The 26,871-nt window shown below is 36.7% G+C and overlaps 1 protein-coding gene across 3 annotated transcripts in view; it reads left to right on the top strand.

Moving 5' to 3' along the window:
* OSBPL8 (oxysterol binding protein-like 8) overlaps positions 1–26,871 on the top strand; it is a 217,437-nt gene that overhangs the window by 8,519 nt on the left and 182,047 nt on the right. The window contains exons 2-4 of one of the 3 annotated variants that reach the window (XM_011929373.1): positions 13,125–13,154; positions 14,095–14,132; positions 16,844–16,891. The exons of the other annotated variants lie outside the window; for them this stretch is intronic. The gene's annotated coding sequence lies outside the window, so the exon portion shown is untranslated. The remainder of the gene's footprint in view (positions 1–13,124; positions 13,155–14,094; positions 14,133–16,843; positions 16,892–26,871) is intronic. 3 annotated transcript variants of the gene reach the window in all.

Raw genomic sequence — 26,871 nt, 5'->3', positions numbered from 1 at the left:
ATATCCAATAAAGGGAGCTATGTTGTTTTTATAAAACATCCTAGTTTCTAGTGTGTGTGTGTTTTCCTCTCTCTCTCGATATATTGTATATGTATATATGTTTGTATTATTTTTTGAGCGACAGTCTCCTCCTGTCACCCGGGCTGGAGTGCAGAATTTCTGAGCTGAAGGGATCCTCCTGCCTCACCTTCCCCAGTAGCTAGGACTACAGGTGTGTGCCACTGTGGCTGGCTACTTTATTTTTTTGTACAGACAGGGTTTCACTATTTTGCATACACTGAATTTGAACTCCTGCCTCCCAAAATGTTGGGATTACAGGCATGAACCCTAGTGCCTAGCCTTAATGTTGATTCACCTTTCTCTTTATCAGCTTTATAAATTACTTGAATTTTCCATATATTACCTTATTATTATTTCTTCTAAACTGGTAGCTGTACTTTTTATTGGCTAGACTAAGCCTGACCAGTCCCTGACTGGTGAGCTGCATGCAGCCCAGGACAATTTTGAATGTGGCCCAACACAAATTCATAAACTTTCTTAAAGCATAATGTGATTTTTTTGTTTTTTAAAGCGCATCAGCTATTGTTAGTGTTAGTGTATTTTATGGGTGGTCCAAGACAATTCTTCTTCCAGTGTGGTCCATGGAAGTCAAATGATTGGACACCCTTGGCCTAGACAAATACATGTTTTTTCCCCTGTAATCTCAGCTGTCATGTCCACAGGTTGTCTCTAAATTATGAAAACCAATAAAGACTGTTGATATTATGACTGTGTAAGTATTATTTAATGCTGAGCCAGATAATGTGCTTAGATTATGATTTCTTTTCTGTCCCTGGGCTGCCAGAAGAAACATGTTGATAATATAGACGATAAGTAGATTTTACTTATTTTATCAATTCTGACCATCGAATTAAAAAAAATTTTGATATGACCAAAATCTAACTTTGGACTTTAAAATATTTTTGAATAGGACTTCCTGTTTTTCTTAGTGTCTTAAATTACCCTCTTTTCTTGTACTATATGCCTCTATCATAGCCTCCCCTACACCCCAGCTCCCCTATACCCCAACTCTTCAGCATACTACCTTTTGTGCTGCGTCCTTTATTTATCTGTAGTTGTCTGTAACTCTGCCTCCATTTGGACTCTTTTAGGTCTCTTCTTGTAACTTCCTTTCTCCTTACTCTTGAGTTGGATCCATTCTGTTACACATTTTTTTTTTCCTTTTTTTGCATCTGCTTGATCGGTTTGTTGGAGCACATCTTCAAGTAACTCTTTGAAAAAGAAGTATGTATGAGAGGCAAACTTTCCGAATTCTGTGTAAAAAAGTCTTCATTCTATTCTCACAAATGATTGATAATTTGGCTGGGTGCAGTATTGTTAGTTAGAAATAATTTTCCTTTAGAACCCTGAAAGCATTGCTCTGATGTCTTCTAGCATGTAGGGATGGTGATTAGAAGTCATATATCAATGCCTGTAATCCCAGCACTTTGGGAGGCCGAGGCGGGTGGATCATGAGGTCAAGAGTTTGGGACCAGCCTGGCCAACATAGTGAAACCCTATGTCTACTAAAAATTAGCTGGGCATGGTGGTGGGCGCCTGTAATCCCAGCTGCTCAGGAGGCTGAGGCAGGAGAATCACTTGAACCTGGGAGATGGAGGTTACAGTGAGCTGAGATGGAACTACTGCACTCCAGCCTGGGTGAGACACCGTCTCAAAAAAAAAAAAAAAAAAAAGTAGTCGTGTATCAGTCTGATTCACTGTCCTTTTAAGGTGATTTGCTCTTTATTCTGTCGGAAAGCTTTTAGAATCCGTTCTTTTGTGTCTTCTACAAAGTCATAATGAGGTGTATAGGTCATTTTTGTTTTGTTCGGCTATTTATCTAGATACAGTCTGAATCAGATTATTTTTCCAATTCCTGGAAATTCTCTTCTCTGTCTTTAAAAATGTCCTCTCTTCATCTTCTTTTTTGCTTTTCAGTGGGCAGTTGCTTTCTGTCTTGATCTTCCTTGTCTCATCTTTTATATTTTGTGTTTCTCTTTGTTCTGTGTTCAGGGGAATTTTTTTCCCCTTTAGTATTTTGGCTGATCTTCCTGGGGGTAATCTATAAGTTTTGTTCTCTTTTTCTTTTCCTACCATTTTTACATTATGTTGTGTTATCATCTTGAGTCTTAAAATGTGTAAATTAGATTTTTTTAAAGATACCTTGTGTCTCCTTGTGTCTATAATTTATCTCCTTTTCTCCTCTGGTCAGTTTTTATGTTTGTTTTTGTAATCATTCTTGTTTCATGCTCAGTTTTACTTATATGCCTGATAATTCTTGGTTGTCCATTCATGGTTAAGAAAAACAGACTAGGTTCCTGGTCACCCTCCCTCCCCTGTTCCTTGGACTGTTTTCCCTATTAGATTTTTTTTTCCTTTGGGTAGGAATTCTGGCCAGAGCACTTTGTGGGGCAAGGTAGTAGAGTGTGATCTGTCTTTTGGCAGATTGTTTTAGGGTAAAAGAGAGAGGAGCTAGCTGCTAGGCTATGTATAGGCCCTTTAAATGATGGATGAGATGTGTTTACTCTGTGCCACACCTCTACTTAGCTATTGATTTGTATAGTTGTTTGTGCCTTTATGCCACTTGGTCCTAAAACTTGAACTCTGAATTCTTGCTCGCTTCATAGTTTTTCTGCTTCCCCTTTCGTTGTCCTCTACCCCAACTTGCACGTTGTTATGATTATCTTGCCATTTCTTGTTTGCTACTTGGAAACTGAATGAGACTGTTTAGAATGGTTTGTAAAATAGGGACTTTGCTGCAGGGAATGGCATTTTAGCTTTAAACACCTGACCCTTGTGGCATCTTGATTATTTAGAAGCCTTTTGTTCTGTTTCTCGAGTGTATCTAGATGGGTGAGGTGTTACTCTTTTTCATTTACTTCTCTGCCTCACGTGTGATAGCTGCTTTGGTTCAGTAGTTGATATTTTTTCCTCCATTGCTTTTCCTTCTCTCCTGTATTATCTTTGGTACTTTAAATGTTGAGTTTAGATTGCCTAGCAAGTTCATTGGAAGCCTTAATGCTCATTTGTTCCTTTCATTTTCTACTCATAAAAATTTGCTAGCATTGTTTTATTATTTTTTATTGTTTTGTATTTTTTGTTTTTTTGTTCCTAGCATTGTTTTAAACTTATCTTTTACTTCTTTTCCCAGACTCCTTTTCATTATCTTCAGACTCCATATTGATTGAGCTTAGAATACTATTGTAAATTAACCTGGGTAAATAAATTTAAATATATTCATCTCATTTCCCTCTCTTCTGTGATATTTCTGCATTGGCACAATGCAAATCTTGTTTAATTCTGCTCTTAATCTTGTTTAATCATGTTCAGTTCTTCTCTCATAAGATTTTGAAGTTCTTTCTTCTGCAGCTATGGTTTTGACTATTGGAATGTGTGTCTTTTGTAATTGGAGTTATAATTCTCCTGCAATCAGAAGTTTTTACACGCCAGGTTTAAAAATGCTGACTACTTTCAAGTTGAAAATCCAGTCAGAGGGATTGTGGTTTGGAAGGCTTAAATCCCCAAATTTGGCCTGATTATATAAGGTATTATAGAACTTTCATAGTAAATACTGTACTTGTTTGAAATTTAAAGTAGCTTAGAAAATAATTGGCCCCTTTACAGTTTTTTTTTTTAATTTGCTCATTGTCCAGGAAATCAAAGTTTTAAATATTTTCTAATGTAGTGGACTGATTACTGATAATTTTGTTACCTTTCTCTATATTCTGTGAAACTAACCTTTGATTTTAGGTCAAGAAACTTTTAGAATGAAGTGGTTATATATCTCATGCTTTATTTTTTGCAGGTATTGTAAGCATTTTCCCTCTCAGATATCAGTTGTCATGATTAATTTCTTCTTGACTGATTGAATCCTTTATTCCTTCTATTATGTTTATAATTTTGATAACTTTTTTTGCTATCCCTGAAATTTTAAATAGAATTTTCAAACATTAGATTGTATACCTTAAATATGTATTTTTTTATATGTCAGTGATACCTTAATAATGCTGCTAGAAAATAGAATCTTCAGCATTATATAGATAATACTTTGAATATTTTAAAATTGGCTCTCATTATTTTCCCAAGAATTTATGATTAGGTGGTAGGAATTTAAAAAATGCCCTGTCATTACCGAGGGAAGATTTATCTGTAAAAACAGAGATCCGTTTAAGAGGTTGATTGTTTAACATAAATTTAACATGCATTTTAACTAGCAAGATATTGTTTATTTGGTTATTTTGGAGGAGCTTCTTCGTAATTCATTAATAGAGGTTAATAGTAAATAGTGGAAATTAGCATTTTCTTGACATTTTGATTATGCAGAAAATATAGATGTTTCTTGCTATAAGCAGGGAATTGGTTCCAGGACCCCCCCACATAACACAAAATCCGTGCGTAGAAGTCCCATTGTTGGCCCTGCGGAACCTGCGTATTGTAAACGTCAGCTCTCTACGTATGTGGTTTTAACATCTTACGAATCCAGTGTTTTTAATTCTTGTTTGGCTGAAAAAAAATCTGTGTATAAGTGGACCCATGCAGTTCAAACTCTTGTCGTTCAGGGATCAACTCTAAGTTTTTGAAAATATTCACTGAGAATTTTTTCCTTGTCATGTTGATCAGAGTCTTTTAGGAACAGGCCTTCCATATAAGAGTTAGCTCCATAGTTTCTCATTTTTTGGTAGTTATTCTTAATTCACAAATTATGTTGGTTTTCACAGTTCCTGTTTGAATTGGCACAGAGAAGTGTAATTAAGCGTCTTGGTTACTTACGTTGTAAATTAGAGATGATGACTCTTCTGGTTGTGGTAATTTATACTTAGAATTGAAAACCCAGAAGCATCTAGACCAGGGTTAGGCACTCAGATACTCATTTTTGTTTCATGCCCAAGATAGCCATGTTTAGTCTGTATTGAAATATGAAGAAATTGCTTTTGGGATTGAATATCAGTAATAAAATTCTTTGAGAGTGTCTTGAATTAACTTTAGATCTTGCATTTCAAGCTTTGATCCTTAGTAATGAACCATCAGCTTAAGTATGGGGATGATTTTTTACTTGTAGAAAACTGGGCAAACCCGGCCGGGCGCGGTGGCTCAAGCCTGTAATCCCAGCACTTTGGGAGGCCGAGACGGGCGGATCACGAGGTCAGGAGATCGAGACCATCCTGGCTAACACGGTGAAACCCCGTCTCTACTAAAAATACAAAAAAAAAAACTAGCCGGGCGAGGTGGCGGGCGCCTGTAGTCCCAGCTACTCAGGAGGCTGAGGCAGGAGAATGGCGTGAACCCGGGAGGCGGAGCTTGCAGTGAGCTGAGATCCGGCCACTGCACTCCAGCCTGGGCGACACAGCAAGACTCCGTCTCAAAAAAAAAAAAAAAAAAAAAGAAAACTGGGCAAACCCTTCTGGTTTATTATAACCAGATATCATGCTTAATAAATGAGAAATTCATTCTTTTTTTCTAGTATCTGAAATCAGAACAGTGTTCATATTTTTCTTAGAAAATAGCCTTTTAAGAAAACAGTCAAAATCTACATAGAATCAGGGTAGTTTTAGCTGTAACTGAAAATATCTAACTTTAAAAACAGACATTTAGTATATAGGACTAAATTATTAATATATGGTTGCCAGTATCATATTTGCAAGCATTATCCTTAAGAGGCCTTGAGTTACTCTTGGAGACACCCTTGTCACAATGCGACCTAGTATCACACTGACTGATTTAGAGAACAGATGCACTGGGAAAATAAACCTGCAAGAAGTATTATCTTTCCTAGTAAGTAACTATATGACCTTGGCAAACCACTTACTCTCTCTGGGTCCTAGTAAAATGGAGAGTTAGGAACCAATGGCCTTCTAGGTTCTTCTGAGAGGCTAAAATTCCAATCAGGTAGTATATTATGTAATCCTTATAATAGCTCTGAAATAAATAGATGGTATTCTAACTGTTTTACAGATGGAATTATTCTTGTTTTTTTTTTTTTTTTTTTTTGAGGTGGAGTCTTGCTCTGTCGCCCGGGCTGGAGTGCAGTGGCCGGATCTCAGCTCACTGCAAGCTCCGCCTCCCGGGTTTATGCCATTCTCCTGCCTCAGCCTCTGGAGTAGCTGGGACTACAGGCGCCCGCCACCTTGCCCGGCTAGTTTTTTGTATTTTTAGTAGAGATGGGGTTTCACCGTGTTAGCCAGGATGGTCTCGATCTCCTGACCTTGTGATCCGCCCGTCTCGGCCTCCCAAAGTGCTGGGATTACAGGCTTGAGCCACCGCACCCGGCCTTTTTTTTTTTAAGTAACATGTTCAGTCATGTTGCTACTAAGGAGCTAAGTGAGAAGTTATACCGTCACCTATTTCATTCTATAGCTATATGTTCTTTTTAGTATAACATACTGCCACCCAAGCCATGTTGTTTATATTAGACCATCAGATCTTATTCTTAAAATTTGTTACATTTCTTAATCTGAAGTTTATAATAAAGGTGCGTTTGCTTTATAGTGTCTGTCATTCAGGAAAATCAGAAGTCAGGTATCAGGCATGTCTATGAGTTGTGCCAAAGTAGAAATATGACCAGTTTTACAATATTATTCTAGAATTTATGTGTCTCTCTAAGAGATGGTCAGTGTTTTCAAAGTTACCTTATTTCAATAATATCACTATTGTTCAAGAAACACTCTTGGAATAATGCTTTTGACATTTCTTTACTGTCTTTCACCTCTTTCTTTTAACCTACGTTCTGTGGTGACAAATTACATCTTTTGAGAATGGATTTCGTATTTGGTATTTGGAAAAGGTGGCAAGTCTTTCTGAACCAAGTCTCACACATACAATTAAGGATCAAAATGAAGAAGGCCATTTTTAGTAAAATAAGCAGTGACCAAAGGGATGAAACTTTTTCTTCTTTTATCTTTTATAAGGTAGCTAAGAAAGTGGTTAGAAAAAGAGGAGTTCCAAAATTGTTTTGTGGGATGGCAACTTGAAACTAGTCTCTGAAAGTGACTACTCTGAATGGAGATGACCTTTACTTGTATGTTAATTCTGCTATATTAAGGTTATATCCTGAGTGTTACACCTGTTCTGTTTCCCACGTGTTGGTGCTACTGTGATTTGGGACTGTGCTGTAGAGAAAAGTGTCGGCAAATGAATTATTCTTCGTATTTTAAAGAAGAACAAAATCTATAGAACAATATTTACATAGATTTGAATGATAATTTAATTCTGGTTTATATGAATATTTATTATGTAATTTGTGGTTATCCCTGGCTAGGTTTAATTCTGGGCAGCTACCCTATCAGAGTATACTCTTTGATGCAGACTTACATGTAAGTTAAACTTTTTGCAAATAATTATCTTAGCTTATTTAAGTATTAGTTGTATTAATAGTTATTATGTAGTTTGTGGTTATCCAGGGCTAGGTTTAATTCCAGGTAGCTACCCCTTTGGAGTGCATTCTTTGATGCAGGCTTATATCTAAGTTAAATTTTTTTGCAAAAATTATCTTAGCATTGTAAGTGACTGAGTAGCTTTTGGATATCAGTGCTATACTTGGTGTAGGTAATAAACTTGTATGGGGAGTGGTAGAAAATCGACAGTAAACTCCTAATTGCACATTTCACTATGTAATTACCATTGAGGGAAGTGCTGAGGAAGAAATATATATATATATATATAATATATATATGACATATTTATATATCTTAGTTCAGAGGAGCTTGTGATAGGGAGATTTCATTTTCTGTTTTGAAGGTATTATTTTTCTTGTTTAACTCCCAAATGTTGGACTTTAATGGAGTGTCCTCATTTGTAAAAATTAAAGGACACTGAAAAATGCCTCTAGGACCTTTTTAATAATACTTTCCCCTTTGAGGTACCAGAATAATTTAATGTTACAAGACCATTAATTCAATAGATTTCAGTGCAAGTTACTGTGTAAGTGGCTGAAAATTCAGTAGGAGCTTGGCATATGTGCTCGCTGACCTCTTCGAGCGTTTGTGTGGAGAGTGGTAGAAAATCGACAGTAAACTCCTAATTGCACAATTCACTATGTAATTCCCATTGTGGGAAATGCTGAGAGGAAGAAATATAGGGCAATATAAAAATGTGCTGACCTAGTGGGGGAGGGGAGCCAAAGAAGATGATCTGAGGGAGAAAAGAATATTTCTCACAGAACATCTTGTTTAAAGATTTTAGAAGATCAAGGAAATTGGCCTTTGCTAGGAACTGAACGAGTTCACTGTGACTAGAGTCTTTTAAAAAATATGAGAAAGATAACATTGTGGTATAGGAGGTAGGGACTGGATCATGTGAGGCCTGAGACCATGTTAAAGATTTTGCTTTTTGTCTTCAAATCTCTTGAAAACTATTAGGGGATTTTAAACAAAGGAATGAAATGGTCAGGTTTGGATTGATCTCTCTGGATGCTAAGTGAATAGTGGTTTGGAGGGTGATGAGGGTAGATGCTGGGAGACAGTTTAGTGTATCTATGATTCATCCAAGGGGAGAATCCTGTAGGCCAGTGGTTCTAAAAGTACATCACTTGGGAACTTACTAGAAATGCAGATTATTGGACTCTACCCCAGACCTATAGAATCAGACACTTTGGGGGTGGGTCTCAGAAATCTGTTTTGGAACAAGCCCTCTAGATGATTGTGGTGCATCCTAAAGTTTTTAAAACTCTGCTCTAGATCATTAAGTATATGGTTTTTGAATGCAAGAGAAAGTTCTAGACTGGTGATATGGACAGTACCTGCACTGAAGGTGGTAGTGGAGACTGTGAGGAAGAGAAGCATCTCTACTAGAATGAAACCCTGAGATAGAGGGGGAGCTAGTGAAAGAGTCAAAGAATTGGTTAAAGAGACAGAAGAACTAAAAGTTCAGGAGAGTCTTTAAAGGGAGGGAGTGGTGAAGTAAGCATTATGCTTTATTTTTTTATGTTTATTTTTATTTTTTGAGATGGAGTTTTGCTCTTGTTGCCCACGCTGGAGTGCAATGGCGTGATCTCAGCTCACTACAACCACTGCCTCCTGGGTTCAAGCGATTCTCCTGCCTCAGCCTTCCGTGTAGCTGGGATTACAGGCATGTGCCACTAAGCCTGGCTAATTTTGTATTTTTAGTAGAGACGGGGTTTCTCCATGTTGGCCAGGCAGGTCTTGAACTCCTGACCTCAGGTGATCTGCCCGCCTCGGCCTCCCAAAGTGCTGGGATTATAGGTGTGAGCCACCATGCCTGGCCTATTTTTATTTATTTATTTTTTTTGAGACAGAGTCTTGCCATGTCGCCCAGGCTAGAGTGCAGTGGCATGATCTCAGCTCACTGCAACCTCTACCTCCCGGGTTCAAACAATTCTCCCTGCCTCAGCCTCTCGAATAGCTGGGATTACAGGCACTTGCCACCAAGCCCGGCTAATTTTTGTATTTTTGGTAGAGACAGGGTTTTGCCATGTTGGCCAGGTTGGTCTTGAACTCCTGACTTCAGGTGACCTGCCTGCCTCTACCTCCCAAAGTGCTGGGATTACAGGTGTGAGCCACCTCAACTGGCCTATGCCCTATTTTTAATGTGATAAAAACTGTTGAAGCAGTATGCATTTACATCTAAATAATTTTTGTTTATTATTATTATTTTTTGAGACAGTCTTGCTCTGTGTCACCCAGGCTGGAGTGCAGTGGCATGATGTCGACTCAATGCAACCTCTGCCTCCTGGGTTCAAGCGATTCTCGTGCCTCAGCCTCTTGAGTAGCCTGGATTACAGATGTGCACCACCACACCCAGCAAATTTTTGTGTTTTTATTGGCGATGAGGTTCACAGTATTGGCCAGGCTGGTCTCAAACCTGGCCTCATATGATCCACTTGCCTTGGCCTCCTAAAGTGCTGGGATTACAGACGTGAGCCACTGCGACTGACCACATCTAAATAATTTTTAAATTGCAAATATTTATTACAAATACTTTCTATTGCTACTGTAGAATTACTATTATGGTGTAAGGAATTGTGCCATCTTCTTGCATTATGTGTCTTGAGAGAAGCTGGGGCACTAGGGATAGTAGCCGTTGGTATGAAAGATCAGGAGCTGTGCTCTTTACTCTTTGGTCTACCCTGAGATTATTTGCTATGCTGTTTTTTTTTTTTCTGTTACTATTATGTATCTAAAGGAAAAATGTTTTTAAATGCATTTTATAACTCAGACTTACTTTTCTTAATTAACTTGTTAGAAGAATTCTAACATGTTAAGGTTTTGTTCTTCTTAAGGGAAGACCACATTTGATGTGAAAAGTAATTTCAAGGTTAATCTCATTTACAAAATAATATATTTGGAGTTGTGTGCATGTGTGTGTGTGTGAGAGAGACAGTTAAGCCATTTTGGGATAATTTTCTGTGTGAAATGGGTTTGCTGGCCTAAGTTTTTTTTTTTTTTTTTTTTAAAGAAAAATACAATTATTATATCAATGTGTGCTCAATATAAATTCTAGCAACTATAAAAACGCATTAAGTTGGCTTCTGTTGCCACCACTTTATGTCTGAAATAGCCCACTTTGTTAGCAGTTTGGTGTTATTCTTCTAGATTTCTCTCTCTGTACACACACACACACACACACACACACACACACACACACACAGAGAGACTATATATTTTTTTTTAAAACAGAACTGTTACTCTATTGTAATGCTGTTTTGCAGTTTTTCTACCAGTCAATACATCTTAAATCTAAAAGTCAGATTCCTAATAATTCCTCCCATTGATTGTGTGTATTTTATTCTTAGAACATTAGACTCAAGAGACCTTGGTTCTGGTCTCTTGCCCAGGGATCTTGGACAAGTAGTCACTTAACCCCTCTGTGTTCATTTCGTGATCTCTAAAATTTATGGTTATTGAGAGGTTGACTTGAAGTGTCTTGATAGCTCTAAAATGCTGTTAAGGAATACCAGGATTTCAAAGGGCAGAGGTTTTCTAGAATTTTATATGAAAAGTAATGATCTCAATCTAGCTGTGAACACTTAAGGGGATAAGCTTTGCCAAGTTAAAAACACAATGATCGGGGGAGGAAGGATGTTAGAAACAAGATTCAAAAAGATAATTTCTTATTTACTGGTATACTCAGCAGACATGCTTGCTGCTTTTAAGATAACAATGACCTAAAAAAAGAAGCTTCCTTGAAGCTGATTGTTTTCTGACTGAAAATCCAGACTTCTTTTTTAGGGGATGTGGGATGTGTATGGGTCTGTGTTTGGTTGTACCCGTTGACTGCTCATGGGAAGTTAAGACAAATGGGACTTATGGCCTGCTCAGCATTCTTTGAGGGATTGTGCTATCTTCTTGCATAAGTGTCTTAGAAAAGCCACAGCACTAGGGATAGTAGCCATTGGTATGAGACCAGGAGCTGTGCTCTTCACTCTTTGGCTTTTTATTGTGAGATTATTTGCTAAGTAAAGTTTTCTGGAGAAAACTTAGGAGGGAAAAGCAGTCTTTGAAGAGTTTTTGGGTAAAGGTGTTCATTTTTTGAATTAGCATTGCTGCATTATTAATACTACATTGATTGAAAGATGGCTTTTGTTTTCTTGTTTTCAGTGTCTTAAGTTGCTGATGTTATTTCCTTTTAGTTTTTCATTTGTATATCCTTTTATTTTTATCTGTTTTTAACTTTGTCCATAGTCTTCTTAGTACACTGACATTTCATACACTCTTATTCTTAAACTTCGGCATTTATTTTTCTAATATTTTCTTGTTACCTTTACATATGTTTAAATTTCTTTGCCCTTTTTGACTTTTTGCTTAAACACTTAAAAAATTTTTCTTATTTTTTCTGCATAGGGTTTTATTAAAGCAGAGACACAAGTGTAAAGAAGAATATTGGGAAAATGAATGACTCCAACAGTGACTTCCCTAGGCAGAGCTTTAATTTAAATTTACTTTTTAAAAATTGATATCTGTCTTTTTTTTCTCTCTGTGTGGCTGTTGGGTGGCATGGTTCTAAGGTAGGTGGTTCAAAATATAATTCCTACCCTCAGTAAGAGAGTCAGGATACTTACCCAGTTATTTAATAGTATTCTCTTAGGACTTCTCATTCCTTTTTTATTCCTTTAAATTTTGAACTTCATCCTCAAAGTTCTAATCTTTTTTCTTTTTTTCCTTTTTTTTGAGATGGAGTCTCAGTGTGTCACCCAGGCTGGAGTGCAGTGGTGTGATCTTGGCTCACTACAGCCTCTGCCTCCCAGGTTCAGCCTCCTGCCTCAGCCTCCCGAGTAGCTGGGACTACAGACATGTGCCACCACAGCCGGCTAATGTTTGTATTTTTAGTAGAGATAGGGTTTTACCATGTTGGCCAGGCTGGTCTCAAACTCCTGACCTCTAGTGATCTGCCCACCTTGGCCTCCCAAAGTGCTGGGGTTACAGGCATGAGCCACTGCACTGGGCCTCAAAGTTCTGAATAATATAGATGTCCCATAGACAAACTTTTTATCTTTAAATAAGTTTATTTACAATGATAAAGCCTTTGAACTATACTTAAAGGGCTTGCTTTCATGTTGCCTGTCATCCCATTAATCATTGTTACAGGTGTTTGATTTAAAATATTTCATAATCCTCATTTAAAAATAATAATCTATAGGTGTGTCACATTCCTAAAATCTCCTTTCAACAAAAAAAAACAAAAGTTAGTGACAAGTCTTGACTAGTGTTTTATTGCTAATCTTATTATTAAGAAGTTTTTTCCAATTTGTGTTTCTTAAAATAGGAACAAATACACACTTTTAAAAAGTGAATATATAGTTAGTGGTTTAAAAAGTATTTAATAGTATAAACTACTATCATGAAAAGGAAAATTATTAATGATTCTAAACAATATAACATCAAATTTTTATGTGTTTGTAAATATTTTAGTGACTACATTGATGTATAATATATGGGTTCAAAAAGCAAAAGTCATTAAGGTTGTTCTTTAGCCTCTACATTCTCTACTCTGAGTCAGGGTCTCTAATTGGTATGGCCTTAATGTAGATGGAGCAGATAAAACCTTGTTAGTTAGCTGACTGTCACTATATAACAGCCTTTCTCAATAAAGAGACTTAAATTGATTTAATTCTGTAGCTTTGTTGTCCTCAGCAAACCCCATTGCTGCTGCTGCGTTTAAAGGTCAGTATTATTGTCCCTTATTTATTTTATTTTATTTATTTATTTTTTAGAAACGGAGTCTTGCTCTGTTGCCCAGGCTGGAGTGCAGTGGCACGATCTCAGCTCACTGCAACCTCCACTTCCTGGGACCAAGTGATTCTCCTGCCTCAGCCTCCCGAGTAGCTGGGACTACAGGTGCCCGCCACCATGCCCAGCTAATTTTTCTGTTTTCAGTGGAGATGGGGTTTTACCATGTTGACCAGGCTGGTCTTGAACTCCTGACCTTAAGTTATCCACCTGCTTCAGCCTCCCAAAGTGTTGGAATTACAGGCGTGAGCCACCACACCTGGCCTGTTGTCCTTTAATATTTTATTTCTCATTGTGAATCTCTCTCATTGTACATTTCTGTATATTTCTCTCATTCAGAGAACTTAATTTGCTCAAGTTATTACTATAAGATAACTATTATCTTAGTTATCTCTTCCCAGAGATAAGACATTGAAAGTAATACTTTTCTGTTCTGTGTATGAAACACTGTTCTATATGCAAAATCTTAAGATTTAAGTCAGTTTGCACATCATAACAATGGTAACCCTGCATTCTTTAATTAAACATGTTTAAATGTTTAAATGTATAAATGTAAAAACAGTTTAAAATTATAAATGCCCAGGAATCCTGGTCTTGGTCATATTATGCCTGTTGAAATACAATTTTAGTGTTCTGATACCTTTTAAGTAGTATGCTATGAAATAATTCGTGTTGTAGCTGATTAGTTATTTGGGCAGATTTTCTTGTATCTTATTTTCCAAATACCAGTCATTTATAGAAATCAGACTTTGCAGAATGTAAAGGCTTTAATAGTTTCTTTCAGAAGCACAGGGACAGCTGCGCAGCAAGTCCATATGTTGCTTAGCTGTAATTACATTTTAATAATTATAATTATTTTTTTTCTTTTGGGAAGAACTGTGGCTAACCTCCAAGAGACTGAAGCTGGTAATTGTAAGCGTTCTCATTTTTTAAGTACAAAGATGGAACTTTTTATTTTTCTCTGTTTTAAACGGTTGAATATATTTATCGTGTATCATAGCATCCCCTGGAAGTTGCATTTCTGGGTCCTACTGTAACATTTAAATGAATGCTTGCGTCAGATGGGAAGATTACTCTTTTTTTTTTTTTCTGATACTCCCATATATGGATTTGCTGCCACAGGCATGCTAATTTTGCCATCTCCTGCATATGACTTGCTCTTTTCCACCTCCGTTCTTCTGCACGGTACAATTCCCTCCACCTGTAGGCCTCTCTTTCCTTTCTACCCATTTCCTTTTCTCTTTTCAAAAGTGGCATCTTAAGATAATTTCCTCTAGAAATTCTTTCAGGATTTATTCCATGTAACTTTTACTTACTTTCTTTGCTTCACCTTAACACTTACCATGGGTAGATACAAATTCAACTAATATGAATCGTGTTGCTGTAATTTACCAACATACATAATGTTAAGTAGTACAGTGATAAGATTAACTGTCTCATCTATTTTTCACAGCTATCCTGTGAGTTATTCCCATTTTACAGGCAAAATTAAATAAATTATCTCAGTTACACTCTTAGTTTTAGTTGTGCTAGATTTTTTTTTTTTGGTATTTTTAGTATTTAGTATTTAGTATTTTTAGTATTTAGTATTGGGTATTTTTAGTTTCACCATGTTGGCCAGGCATGTCTCTAACTCTTGACCTCAGGTGATCGGCCTGTCTCGGCCTCCCAAAGTGCTAGGATTACATGTGTGAGCCACTGTGCCTGGCCTAGTTGTGCTAGATTTTTAACATTTTTTTCTGATTTTAAATATTGCTACTTAAACAGCGTCATTTTGCCTTTCTCTACTTCTGTAGTCTTTCCTGCTTTCCACCTCTTACCCCACCAATATCACTTAAAAAAATGCTAAAAAAACCCCAAACTACTTTATTCAAGTATAATTTACACCTGAATAAAATGAACCCATTTGAAGTACATAGTTCGATTCATTTTGACAAATGTATACGCTCATGTTACTGCTACCACAATTTAGATATAGAACTTTCCATCAGTCCCCAAAATTCTTTTGTGCCCCTTGAACTTAATTTTTCCCTTTCCTATTCTATGTCAGACAATGACTGATTCAGGTTCTGTTACTGTGGATTGCTTTTGTCTGTTCTAGGATTTCATATGAACGGAATCATAGAGTGTGTACTCTTTTCTGGTTTATTTTGCCCTGCATATTTTTGATATTATTCCTTTTTATTTTGGAATAGTATTCCATGGCATAGGAATATTACTACAGTATTGTAATGAATGTCCAATTTGTTTATCCATTCACCTTTTGATAGACATTTGACTTGTTTGTAATTTTCAGTTATTGTAAATGAAGCTACTATGAACCTCCATGTACAAATTTTTGAGTGGACATGTTTCCATTTTTCTTTGGTAAATATTTAAGAATAGCCATACCATTTTGCATCTCACCAGCAATATATGAGAGTTCCAGTTGCTGCCCTTCTCATCAACACTTACATTTTCAGTTACAAAAATTTAATTAACATTCTAGTGGTTGTGTAGTAGTATCTCATTGTGGTTTTTCATTTGCATTTCACTGGTGACCGTGGTAGTAAGCATCTTTTCTTAGATTTATTAGCCATTTGTATTTTTTTATAAATTGTTTAAATCTTTTATTCATTAAAAAATTGTTTTCTTATTGATTTTAAGGTTTTTTATATAGTCAGAATCTGAGTCATTTGTCTAATATATGTGTTGTGCATATTTTCTAACAGTTTATGTCTTGCCTTTTTAAAATTAAACTTTTTAAAGGGAAGTAATTTAATTTTTTGAAATTTAGCATATCTGCATTTTCTTTCATGGTTTGTATTTTTTGCATATCAATAATTTTTTGTCTACAAATTTTTATTTTCCCATTTTTATTCTAGAAGTTTTATAATGTTGGCTTTTGTATTTACATTTGTGATTCATTTTGAGTTAATTTTTGTTTAGTGTAAAAACCAGGCTGCTGTGGTTGTTTTTGTTGTTTTTAATGACCATCCAGTTTTTACTGACAGTATCTGCTTTTTCCCAATGGGTTTCCTTGGCACTTTTGTTGAAAATTAATTGACTCTGTTTATGGATCCATTTCTAGAATCCTTATTCTATTCTATTGATATATGTGTGGTATGCTAGTACCACATTATTTTGGTTATTTTTGTAAGTTTTGAAGGTAGTGTAAATCTTCCAACCCAACATCATCTCGGAAACAGTAAAAAAAACTTTGCATAGTTTACTCTCTTGACCTCATTGGTTGTGTGTATGTGTTGCTAATTTTTGTTTTTCATTTGTTTCTTTTTGTGAGTTTCTGCTTTCCAAGATGTTGCCCCCACTAGGGACTTTCTGGTTGTTATTTTCCAATGCAGATATTGTATATACTAAGGAAGAAGCAAAGTACTTTCAGCTGGTCAGAAGGAATTAGACAGCAATTGGTATTCTTCTTTAGCTCGTTATTGGTAGTAAGCAACTCTAGATGCCAATAGTATATGATTTTTGAGAAGGTCAGTAAATTGGGGTTGCAGCAACAAAAGTGTGTACCAGAAGCCCAGTGTTTAAATATCAAGTCTGATACTTGACAGGAAATGAAATTGTAACACTTTTCAATTTAAAATTGTGTTTCTTTTCCTTCTTCTCCCATTCTTTAACAGAAACATTCCTATCCTTGCCTGAAGCAGTCTTTTGCAGGAACATTTGAGGTACTGTAATGGCAGTTGCCAAACTAGTGTGTGCTAACTGGGAACTTGTTGAATTGAAGAAAAATGTTAGATAAAAATTGCATTTAATTTTGTTTCTAACTACATATAAATGGACATTTAAAAAATCTCATTAATGAATATAGTTCTTGGTTTCAAAATAGCACTCAGGTATTTTTCCCTTCTTAAACCACTTTACAGTAAAAATATTAGGAGAAAAGGTAAAATGTAACATTCAATTAATAATATTGATTGCATATGAGTGTTTTATTTCATGTGTATTTTTGGTCTTTCCAATTAAATTGTGTGCTTTCCTAGATAGGGATTTTATCTTCTGTTTATTTTGCCTCATTTCTCACATACTGGAAATGACGATGGATGTTGGTTATGCGCTGGAATTAACTTGTTTTGGTGAATAGTAAGTCCCAGGCCATAGTAGGAATATAGATATATTTTTTTTCCTACTGAAATCACATTTCTTCTTTGAAAGACATTTCTAATCTTTGCACTTAAAACAGCTTAGAATTTTGGATAATTGGTAGGTAGTGAGGTGGATTTGAGGGTAATAGTCTCATTTGAGCGGTTGAGTTTCCCCCCTTTAAGTTGTTGATATAGACTGATCGTGGTCAAGTGCTTTCAGAGGGCTGGTCATCACTTGTTTGTGTCTGCTCCTGTATTTGCCTCATAAAGACTTCAGTGGATTGCAAGATCAGTCAGACAAATGGAAATATCAGCCAGCTGCTCAAATAGATATTTTCAGAAATGTTTTTCTTCTTAGTCCTAATCATGTAGTTTACCACAAATCCTTCGTTTGATAGTGGGTAAGAAGAAATGAAGCAGGAGCTCCAGAGAAGGCACCTTGAGTAGTAGGATCCAAATGAAAATTGAAGAAGAGATTTCTGAGTAAACATTTTTTTCTCCTTATGATTATTACCAAAACCTGGACTTAAAAAAAACCTGGACTTGGATATGCTTATAGGATAGGTCTTATGTAATGCAGTTAAAAAACCTAGCAAGAAACACATAAATGAATACTATGCTATTGTATTTTTTTCTTATGGTAGGATATATGGTGTTTTAAAATATTCTAGGTGTGACATTGATTTCACTTTTTTAGATTCATTTGAAAATATTTTGAAGTTAATTTTTATTTTATTTCCTTATTCAAAGGTAGACTATTTTAGTTACAAATGTCTGAAATAGTATCTATATCAATTAAGGGTTTTTTGCTTCAAGTAAGAGAAAGCTTTGGGTAACTTAAATGATTTACTAGGATGATAAGCTCATTTTCTTCAAAGATGAAGAGTGAAGTTTTAGAAATAATAGACATTTGAACAGCTTTAGGGATCTAGAGAGCAGAAAGCAACAATCTTTGTGGAGTCCCCATTAGGATAGTTTTTTTTTGTGATTGTTTTTCATTCACATGATCACTCTGCTCATGATTCACATTTCTCAGAGAGAGAGAGAGACAGAGACAGACTGATGGGTCTGGCTCGGTTTTTTTTGTCCACTCTTTTTGCTAGGAGAGCGTGGAGTACCAAGATTGCATATGTTGGAGGAGGGATGTTCCTTTCCCAAAAGAAGATCAAGGTGGATGTTATCAGAGGAAGGGGAAATGGGTCTGGACAGGTTAAAACAAAAATCCAATACTGCTATAGTGTCTAGGTGGATATAACATTTTAAAATATCTTATAATACAATATTAACTTAATTGAACCCAAGCCTTTCAGCCTTTATAGATTTGCCATGATCATAATACATATAAGCATTCATTGTATTCATTATTAATTACTTCGTAGATTCAGTGTGTGATGAAGGGAGATGATTTTATGATTTTTAACAAATATAAAGTGAAATAATCTAGTTTTGCTATGTTTGAGCAACATCAAATAATTTTGCTTAAAATAGATAATTTATAGTGATTTTTTTCACTGTGGTGTTTTCTTAAATATGTTAAGTGCTTTTCATTTTCTGATACCACCTAGTTTAATTGGGGTGAATATCAGAGAAGTTAGAGTGTTATTTCAGCTTAAGGAGCACAGGATTTTTCTCTTCTTAGAGAAGATAGTGCCTCAGATATAGTCCACAACAAAAAATTTTTGTTTAGAAAAAAAAATTTTAAGGAACAGATTTGTCAGTTTCTGTATATTTTTTGGCCTTTTTTTCTTCTTCTTTTTTTTTTGAGGCGGGGTCTTGCTTTGTGGTCCAGGCTGCAGTACAGTGGCGCCATCTTGGCTCACTGCAAGCTCCACCTCCTGGATTCACGCCATTCTCCTGCCTCAGCCTCCCAAGTAGCTGGGACTACAGGCGCCCGCCACCTCGCCCGGGTAATTTTTTGTATATTTAATAGAGACGGGTTTAGCCAGGATGGTCTCTATCTCCTGACCTGGTGATCCGCCTGCCTCGCCTCCCCAAAGTGGTGGGATTATAGGCATGAGCCACCACGCCCGGCCTTTTGGTTAATTTTTTTTTTTTTAGTGCCCAGTACTCAATTACTATACCTTCAAAACTGAACAATTACCGTACCTTCAAGACTACTGGATTTGTTAAGTTTTACTACATGGCCTGTTAATTCAGTTATCCCTCCCCCCACCCACCCATGTTGAAGGCTTTCAATTGTTTCCTGTTTGTGTATACACAATACTCTTCACATATTGTCACAATTTGATACATCTTATTAATATTTTTCTCTCTTCTTCTTCTCCGTTTCTTTTTTTTTTTTTTTTTTTTTTTGAGGCGGAGTCTCGCTCTGTCCGCCCGGACTGGAGTGCAGTGTCCAGATCTCAGCTCACTGCAAGCTCCGCCTCCTGGGTTCACGCCATTCTCCTGCCTCAGCCTCCTGAGTAGCTGGGACTACAGGCGCCCGCCACCTCGCCCGGCTAGTTTTTGTATTTTTAGTAGAGACGGGGTTTCACCGTGTTAGCCAGGATGGTCTCGATCTCCTGACCTCGTGATCCGCCCGTCTCGGCCTCCCAAAGTGCTGGGATTACAGGCTTGAGTCACCGCGCCCGGCCATATTCTCCGTTTCTTAAAATCCATGTGGGTTTGCCAAAAAGGTGCCTGTAGAAATGTACAAGCAATTGGTCTGAAGGGACTAGTTTTTTATAACCTAGTTGTACCTAACTTGAATGATGGAGGGAAGACTTTATTACCATTGAATTACTGAAAGTCACATTTAGATTGCTAATCTGCTTGGAAGCTAACTAAGAAAAGGAGAATGGTGTCACTTAAGTAACACAACTTGTTTCTCTTTGTGCTTGTTTTATGATACTAATTGAGTGATAAAAGGTGATACAATGACTTTAAAAATCACTTCTGGCCGGACGCAGTGGCTCATGCCTGTGATCCCAGCACTTTGGGAGGCCAAGGCGGGCGGATCACTAGGTCAGGAGATCGAGACCATCCTGGCTAACACGGTGAAACCCTGTCTCTACTAAAAAAATACAAAAAACTACCCGGACGAGGTGGCGGGCGCCTGTAGTCCCAGCTACTCGGGAGGCTGAGGCAGGAGAATGGCGTAAACCCGGGAGGCGGAGTTTGCAGTGAGGTGAGATCCGGCCACTGCACTCTAGCCTGGGCCACACAGTGAGGTTCTGTCTCAAAAAAAAAAAAAAAAAAAAATCACTTCTGATGGTTTTATAAGGCAATTTTCCCTGCTCTTGCTCACTCTTCTCTCTCCTGCCACCATGTGAAGAAGGTCCTTGCTTCCCCTTTGCCCCTAGCCATGATTGTAAGTTTCCTGAGGCCTCCTCAGCCCTGTGGAACTGTGAGTCAGTTAAAACTCTTTTCTTTATAAATCACCCAGTCTCGGGCAGTTCTTTATAGCAGTGTGAGAATAAACTAATACAATGGTACTATAACATTTAATAAAAATAATAGTGATGGCAATTTATTATGTATATAGTTGGGTTCATTTATGTAGTTCATTGATGAGAACTTACATTGTTTCTGGAGGTGGAAGATCTTCAGCCTAATACTCCTTTGTTATGTCTTCCGGGAAGTGAATTAAGCCTTCATGCCTTTATTGCTTTATTGTACTGTAAAGAATCTGTTTGCTTGATGATAAAGTTAGCTCCTCATCTCTGCCAGTCCGCAATTCTTAAGTGTTTAAGGAGCACCTACTGTGATAGGCACCAACTGTGGTAGGCACTCTTCTAGGTATTGGGAATACCTCACTGAACAAAACAAACTACTTATCATGGAACACTTCTATTTGGGGATATAATATACTGTACTTATATTTGGGGATATAGACAAACATTAAGTGTCTTGGAGAAAAAAGTAGTTGGTAAAAAGGTGAATAAAAGGATGGGAGGAGGCAAGTTGCTATTTTGCTATTTGTAGCTAGGATGGTCAGGGAAGATCTATTTGATAAAATGGCATTTAAACAAATAAACCTGAAGAAGTGAGAGAGTGAACCTGAAGGAAGAGTGTTTTAGGCAAAGAACAGCAGATACAAAAACCTTATGGAGGCTGGGTGTGGTGGCTCACAGCTGTAATCCTAGCACTTTGGATGGCTGAGGAGGGAGGATTGCTTGAGGCCAGGAGTTCAAAACTAGCCTTGGCAACATAGTGAGACTTCTCTACAAAAAAAAAAAAAAAAAAATTAGCATTATAGTGAACTATGATCTTGCCACTGCACTCCTGCCTGGGTAACAGAATGAGACCCTGTGTCTAAAAAGAAAAGAAAAGAAAAGAAAAAAAATATGGAAATCTGCTTGACATGTTAAAGGAATATCATATCATAGAGGCTCTTGGGGATGGTGCAGAATGAGCAATCAGCATATTACTTCACCACTCTGTGCCTTCGTGTTTTCATTTTGAAAATGGGGCTATAGTGAAAAATTACTTGCTTTATAGGGTTTATATGATAACTACATGATATAATAATGCATTTAAAGCAACTAGTAATGTGTCTTCAAATATAAAGTGGATCATGTTCCTGCCTTGCACAGGCTTTTCGTTGGTTTCCTCTTTCACAGTGAATAAAATACAGACTCTACTGTCTCTAGAGCCTTATCTCGGATAGTTCTCCTCGTTGTTTACTATACTTGAGCCATGCTGAGCTTTGAATAATGAGCCTATTCTCATCTCGAGTCTTCTTCCCCACCAGCTTCTTCAGTTCTTCACAGAAAGAGTTTCAATAATGTATTCAGATATAGATCTGCTGTTTTAATAGAAAGCCAAATGAACAGCGGCCTAAATAAGATTTTTTTTTTTTTTTTCTGTTTTGTAGTAGCAGGTAGGTAATCCAGAGCTGGGATGACGCTGCTATTCTAAGGCAAGTACAAATGGTTAGTTACTTCATGGTTTAGAGGCTCAAAAGGTTTCAGCTGGGTTTCTTAATCTGTCATACCTTCTAAGCTTTGATTAGGTTTCTACAAATCCACTCCCCAACTGATTTGTTTTTGGAAGGGGATAGTAACAAGTGCCCAAGAAGGGAAAAATAGCAAGGATTCCAGTTTTCTTAAATTTATTTTTCTGGAGCTTCAGCATTGTCTTGTATTTTCCTTATAGTATGCACCTTAATATCCTAGTTCAGTTTCTGATTGTTGGTTCATAACACTTTAAAAAATTGTTGTTCCTAGGCAGAAACCCTTAGTATAAGAAACAGCTTAGAATCCTTAATGTTTCTCACATTTGAAATTCATAATGGTATTTTAGCTTTGGCATAGTTAAAAAAACTAAGATTGAAATGAAGTAGTGACATAGTAACTTCTTACTGCTTTTTCAGAGGTAGACCACACTACCCCTGTTTTGGACTTTGGCCTCCTTAGTTCATTCTGGCATAAGATTGTGTTATAGCTTGAGAGGAGGTTGGAAGAAGTGAAAAATGTGATGGAATTTTAAAGTTGCTATACTTTACTTATTTTTATTTTTTTTGAGACAGGGTCTCCCTCTGTTGCCCAGGCTGGAGTGTAGTGGCACCTTTATAGCTCATCACAACCTCTGTCTTCTGGGCTCAAGTGATCGTCCCACCTCAGCCTTCCCTAGTAGCTATCTATATCTATAGCTGTAGCTATATCGTTGTGTGTGTGTGTGTGTGTGTGTGTGTATGTGTGAAATTCTATTACACTTCCTTGTCTTTTTTGGCTTTCTATGTTGATGTGACAACTATCTCTTACTTTTAGGATGTACCCTTTCTACAGTACTCACTTGATTCGTTTAATTTCTGAAGCGTTTTGGGTGATGATTAACTTCATTGCAGAAGCATTTGGTTATTAAGACTGGATTCGACAAGGCATGATTTATTTATAAAAGGATTGTTCAAATTGTCTAAAAGCACATAGAAAAAATTCTAATTACAACTAACTGTCATTTACAAGAGTGAATTTTCTTAGAAATGGCTTGTGAATCATGATTTCATCTTCTGTTATTAATAATACTTTTTTTTAAAATTTTTTTTATTTTTTAAAGAGACGGAATCTCGCTCTGTAGCCCAGCCTGGAGTGCAGTGGCATGATCTTGGCTCACTGCAGCCTCCTCTTCCCGGGTCCCAGTTCAAGCAGTTCTCCTGCCTCAGCATCCTGAGTAGCTGAGATTAGAGGCATGCGCCACCATGCCCAGCTAATTTTTGTATTTTTAGTAGAGATGGGATTTCACCATGTTGGTCAGGCTGGCTTGAACTCCTGACCTTGTGATCTGCCTGCCTAGGCTTTCCAAAGTGCTGGGATTACAGGTGTGAGCCACCATGCCTGGCCAACAATAATAGTTATTAAAAGGCGAAATGCTACAGGGGTTTGTATTTGGTAGCAGTTAAGTAGACAGGGATAAACAGACAATTGGAAGACAACTCTTTATTGATTTCTTGCCTTTCTGCATATCTTGTAAGTAAAGCAGTGACTGCCTGTTACTTTAGACTGTCTTTTCAAGAATGTTTATCTAGTGAGCAGCCTTGGAAGATAATGATAGTATTTTCCTTCTGAGGAAAAGAAAAGGCAGTCATTCTTGGTGTCTATTATAAAATATTTGGGTTCCCTAAGCTCAGGACTCTTCTGTATTGCAACTCACTGTTTATTGTAGGTATTTCCCTGGGCCTGTCTTGGTATGCATAAGATAATTTAGATAACTAGAAAAGCTAGGAAAGTATTTGGAACATGTAGGATTCTCCAAACTGATGGCTTTACAAATGTTTTAAATTTTGCTTCACTTTAAAGAACTACCCGTAGAGCTCTCAGACCCATGTATTATAGCTGTGGTTTAAGCAAGGAAGATAAGTAATTCTAATTGACAGATTTATACTCAATGATAAGGTCTTCCATCAAATGATTTGGAGATATATGTGTATTTCAGTTGTAATAAAATATTTAACATATTGTTTTGGTTTCCTACTTGAACTGATTTTTCTTTTGAAGAACTGACTTTTTGCTGTTTAGGTAGAATAAAAAGATTTTAATTGAAGTTGAAAGACCTTAGAAAACTGTAATTAATGTACTTTATTGATTGGTTGTCATTATTGTAAGTTGCCTCATGTTGCTCCCCGTCAACCCCAGCCCACCACCCTCCTTTATTACTCTAAAGACAGGTCCTAATATGGACCTTAAAGCTGGGGTGGTACCATATACCTATTCTTTTGCATTTCAGTGATTATGTCAGCAGTATATAGACAGAAAGTAAAACTGCTGGCTGTTAGATTGTACAATATTAGAATTTTAAGGAGTCTCAATAATTGACATTTTAGCCTCTTAATTTTACTTATGAGGAAACTGAGGTCCAGAGATGTAAAGTGGTCCACAACTAGTTCTCAATAGAGCTATGGACTTAAAAATGAGATTTACTGGCCAGGTGTGGTGGCTCACACCTGTAATCCCAGCCTTTTGGGAGGCCAAGACAGTGGATCACCTGAGGTCAGGAGTTCGAGACCAGCCTGGCCAATATGGTGAAACCCTGTCTCTACAAAAATACAAAAATTAGCTGGGCATGGTGGTGCACACCTGTAATTCCAGCTACTTGGGAGGCTGAGGCAGGAGAATTGCTGGAACCCGGGAGGCAGAGGTTGCAGTGAGCCGAGATTGTGCCACTGCACTAGCCTGGGTGACAGAGGGAGACCCTGTCTCAAAAAAAAAAAAAGAGATTTACTGCTAGCAAGTATAATATAATATTTGTGTATGTCCTCATGCTACATCAGGACAGGAAAAGTGAATGACTTGAGGATGGATATTTCGTGAGGATGAAACAGTGTGGTTGTATGAAATGACTTTAGTACATTGACGAACATTTGTAATTTTTACAGTTATGTATCATATATTAGAAAATATGCAACTTTTGGCTTAAGCCAGTAATTCATGGATTAGTTGAGGCTAATCAAAGTTAAAGGCCAGTAAAGAAATTAAGTAACTATGCTAGTAGTGCATAGCAAAAGTTATGAATTTGATACACTGACTACTGAGAAATGTTGATATGGGAGAAAATCATTAAATTCATAACTGGCGGCATAAAGTATGTGGCTGATGGAGAAATAAACATTTGAAAAGCGTTCAATTAATACTTTTGTGCTATATATCAATAAATAGAACCCACTGATATAATTATTTTCTATTAATGGAAACATTTTTTAAATGTATACATCTGTTTTCTCCTCCTGGATTGTTTAAAACGTCTGTCATAATAAATATACTACTCTATGTAGAAATTTGTTTCAAGGTTCTGTGAATTAAAATTGAAGTAGTGTGTATAAGAACAGTTAGCAGAAATGGAAAGCAACACAAATGAACTTTTCATGTACAACTTACACTGAAGTCCACAACTCTTACCTATGTATATATCCAAGTAACCACAAGTGAAGATGTAGACTATTTCCAGCACCCCAGTAGACTTTCCTGTGCTCCCTTGTAGTAACTCTCTCTTCAAGGATAAGCACCTAGAACAATGGTTGGCCCGTAGTAGGTATTCAAAAATATTAGTTCAGTGAAATAAATGAAGTCTCAATATCTTACATAATTGAGTGGATTCTTTGTACATTACAGTTTTTACCTTTGTAGTTTTCCTTTTGTTTTTATTTTTGTAAATGTTTAAAATGTTTTACATTTGGGGACATTTTTATTTTTTATGCTCCCTCAAAGATAAGTTATTTCTTCATGTATTAGATAAATATTCAATTTTCAGTTCCTCTCTCCAATAATTCGAAGTTAAAATATTTGTAATATTTGATCTGCAGTTAATTTTGTTGTGCTCATAAGTTTTTTTCCCCCAATTTGAGAGTAGACGTTTTAAAGTTCAGATAAATCAATTATCAGTTGTTTGGAGCATGTCTATCTACAGTGTTACCATTTATGCATAATGAATATTGCTCTTCCCCCAAATTACTTATATTCTGTGTCACACACCAGTAATTAATCTCACATTTAGTTTTTAACATTCTTTGACTTATTACATAAGTAATGGTCATGTCAAATAAATATTTGGTAAAAATATCACATACTCCTTTTCCTCACTTTTTTAAAAGGACCTTCAGAGATTGTGTTACTTTATGTGTATATTTTTCTGTTTACTCTTTTTCATATATAAACTTTGTATAAATATTATCCTATAAAATATCAGGAAAATTTCTTAATGACATAAAATATCCAGCATATGTTCAAATAATTCTGATTGAGAAATTTTTAAAAATTTATCTGTATCAGGATTCAAACAAGGTCTATACACCTCAGTGGTTAGTATGCCTCTCAAGTATCTTTTAAACCATAGGTTTCCCCTGTTTTTACCCCCCTTTGTGTTTATTTGTTAAAGAAGCCTAGTTGTTTTGTAGTTTACCACAGCCTGGAGTTTGCAAATTGATCACCATGTGTTTTTTAAAATTGTCATTATGGCTGGGCGCAGTGGCTCATGCTTGTAATCCCAGCACTTTGGGAGGCCAAGGCAGGCAGATCACCGAAGGTCAGGAGTTCGAGACCAGTCTGGCCAACATGACGAAACCACGTCTCTACTGAAAATAAAAAAATTAGCTGGGCGTGGTAGTGTGCACTTGTAATCCCAGCTACTCG

Source organism: Colobus angolensis, unplaced genomic scaffold, assembly GCF_000951035.1.
Source record: "Colobus angolensis palliatus isolate OR3802 unplaced genomic scaffold, Cang.pa_1.0 Scaffold80, whole genome shotgun sequence".
Lineage (NCBI taxonomy): Eukaryota > Metazoa > Chordata > Mammalia > Primates > Cercopithecidae > Colobus > Colobus angolensis.
This window is presented reverse-complemented; position numbering and strand designations above follow the sequence as displayed.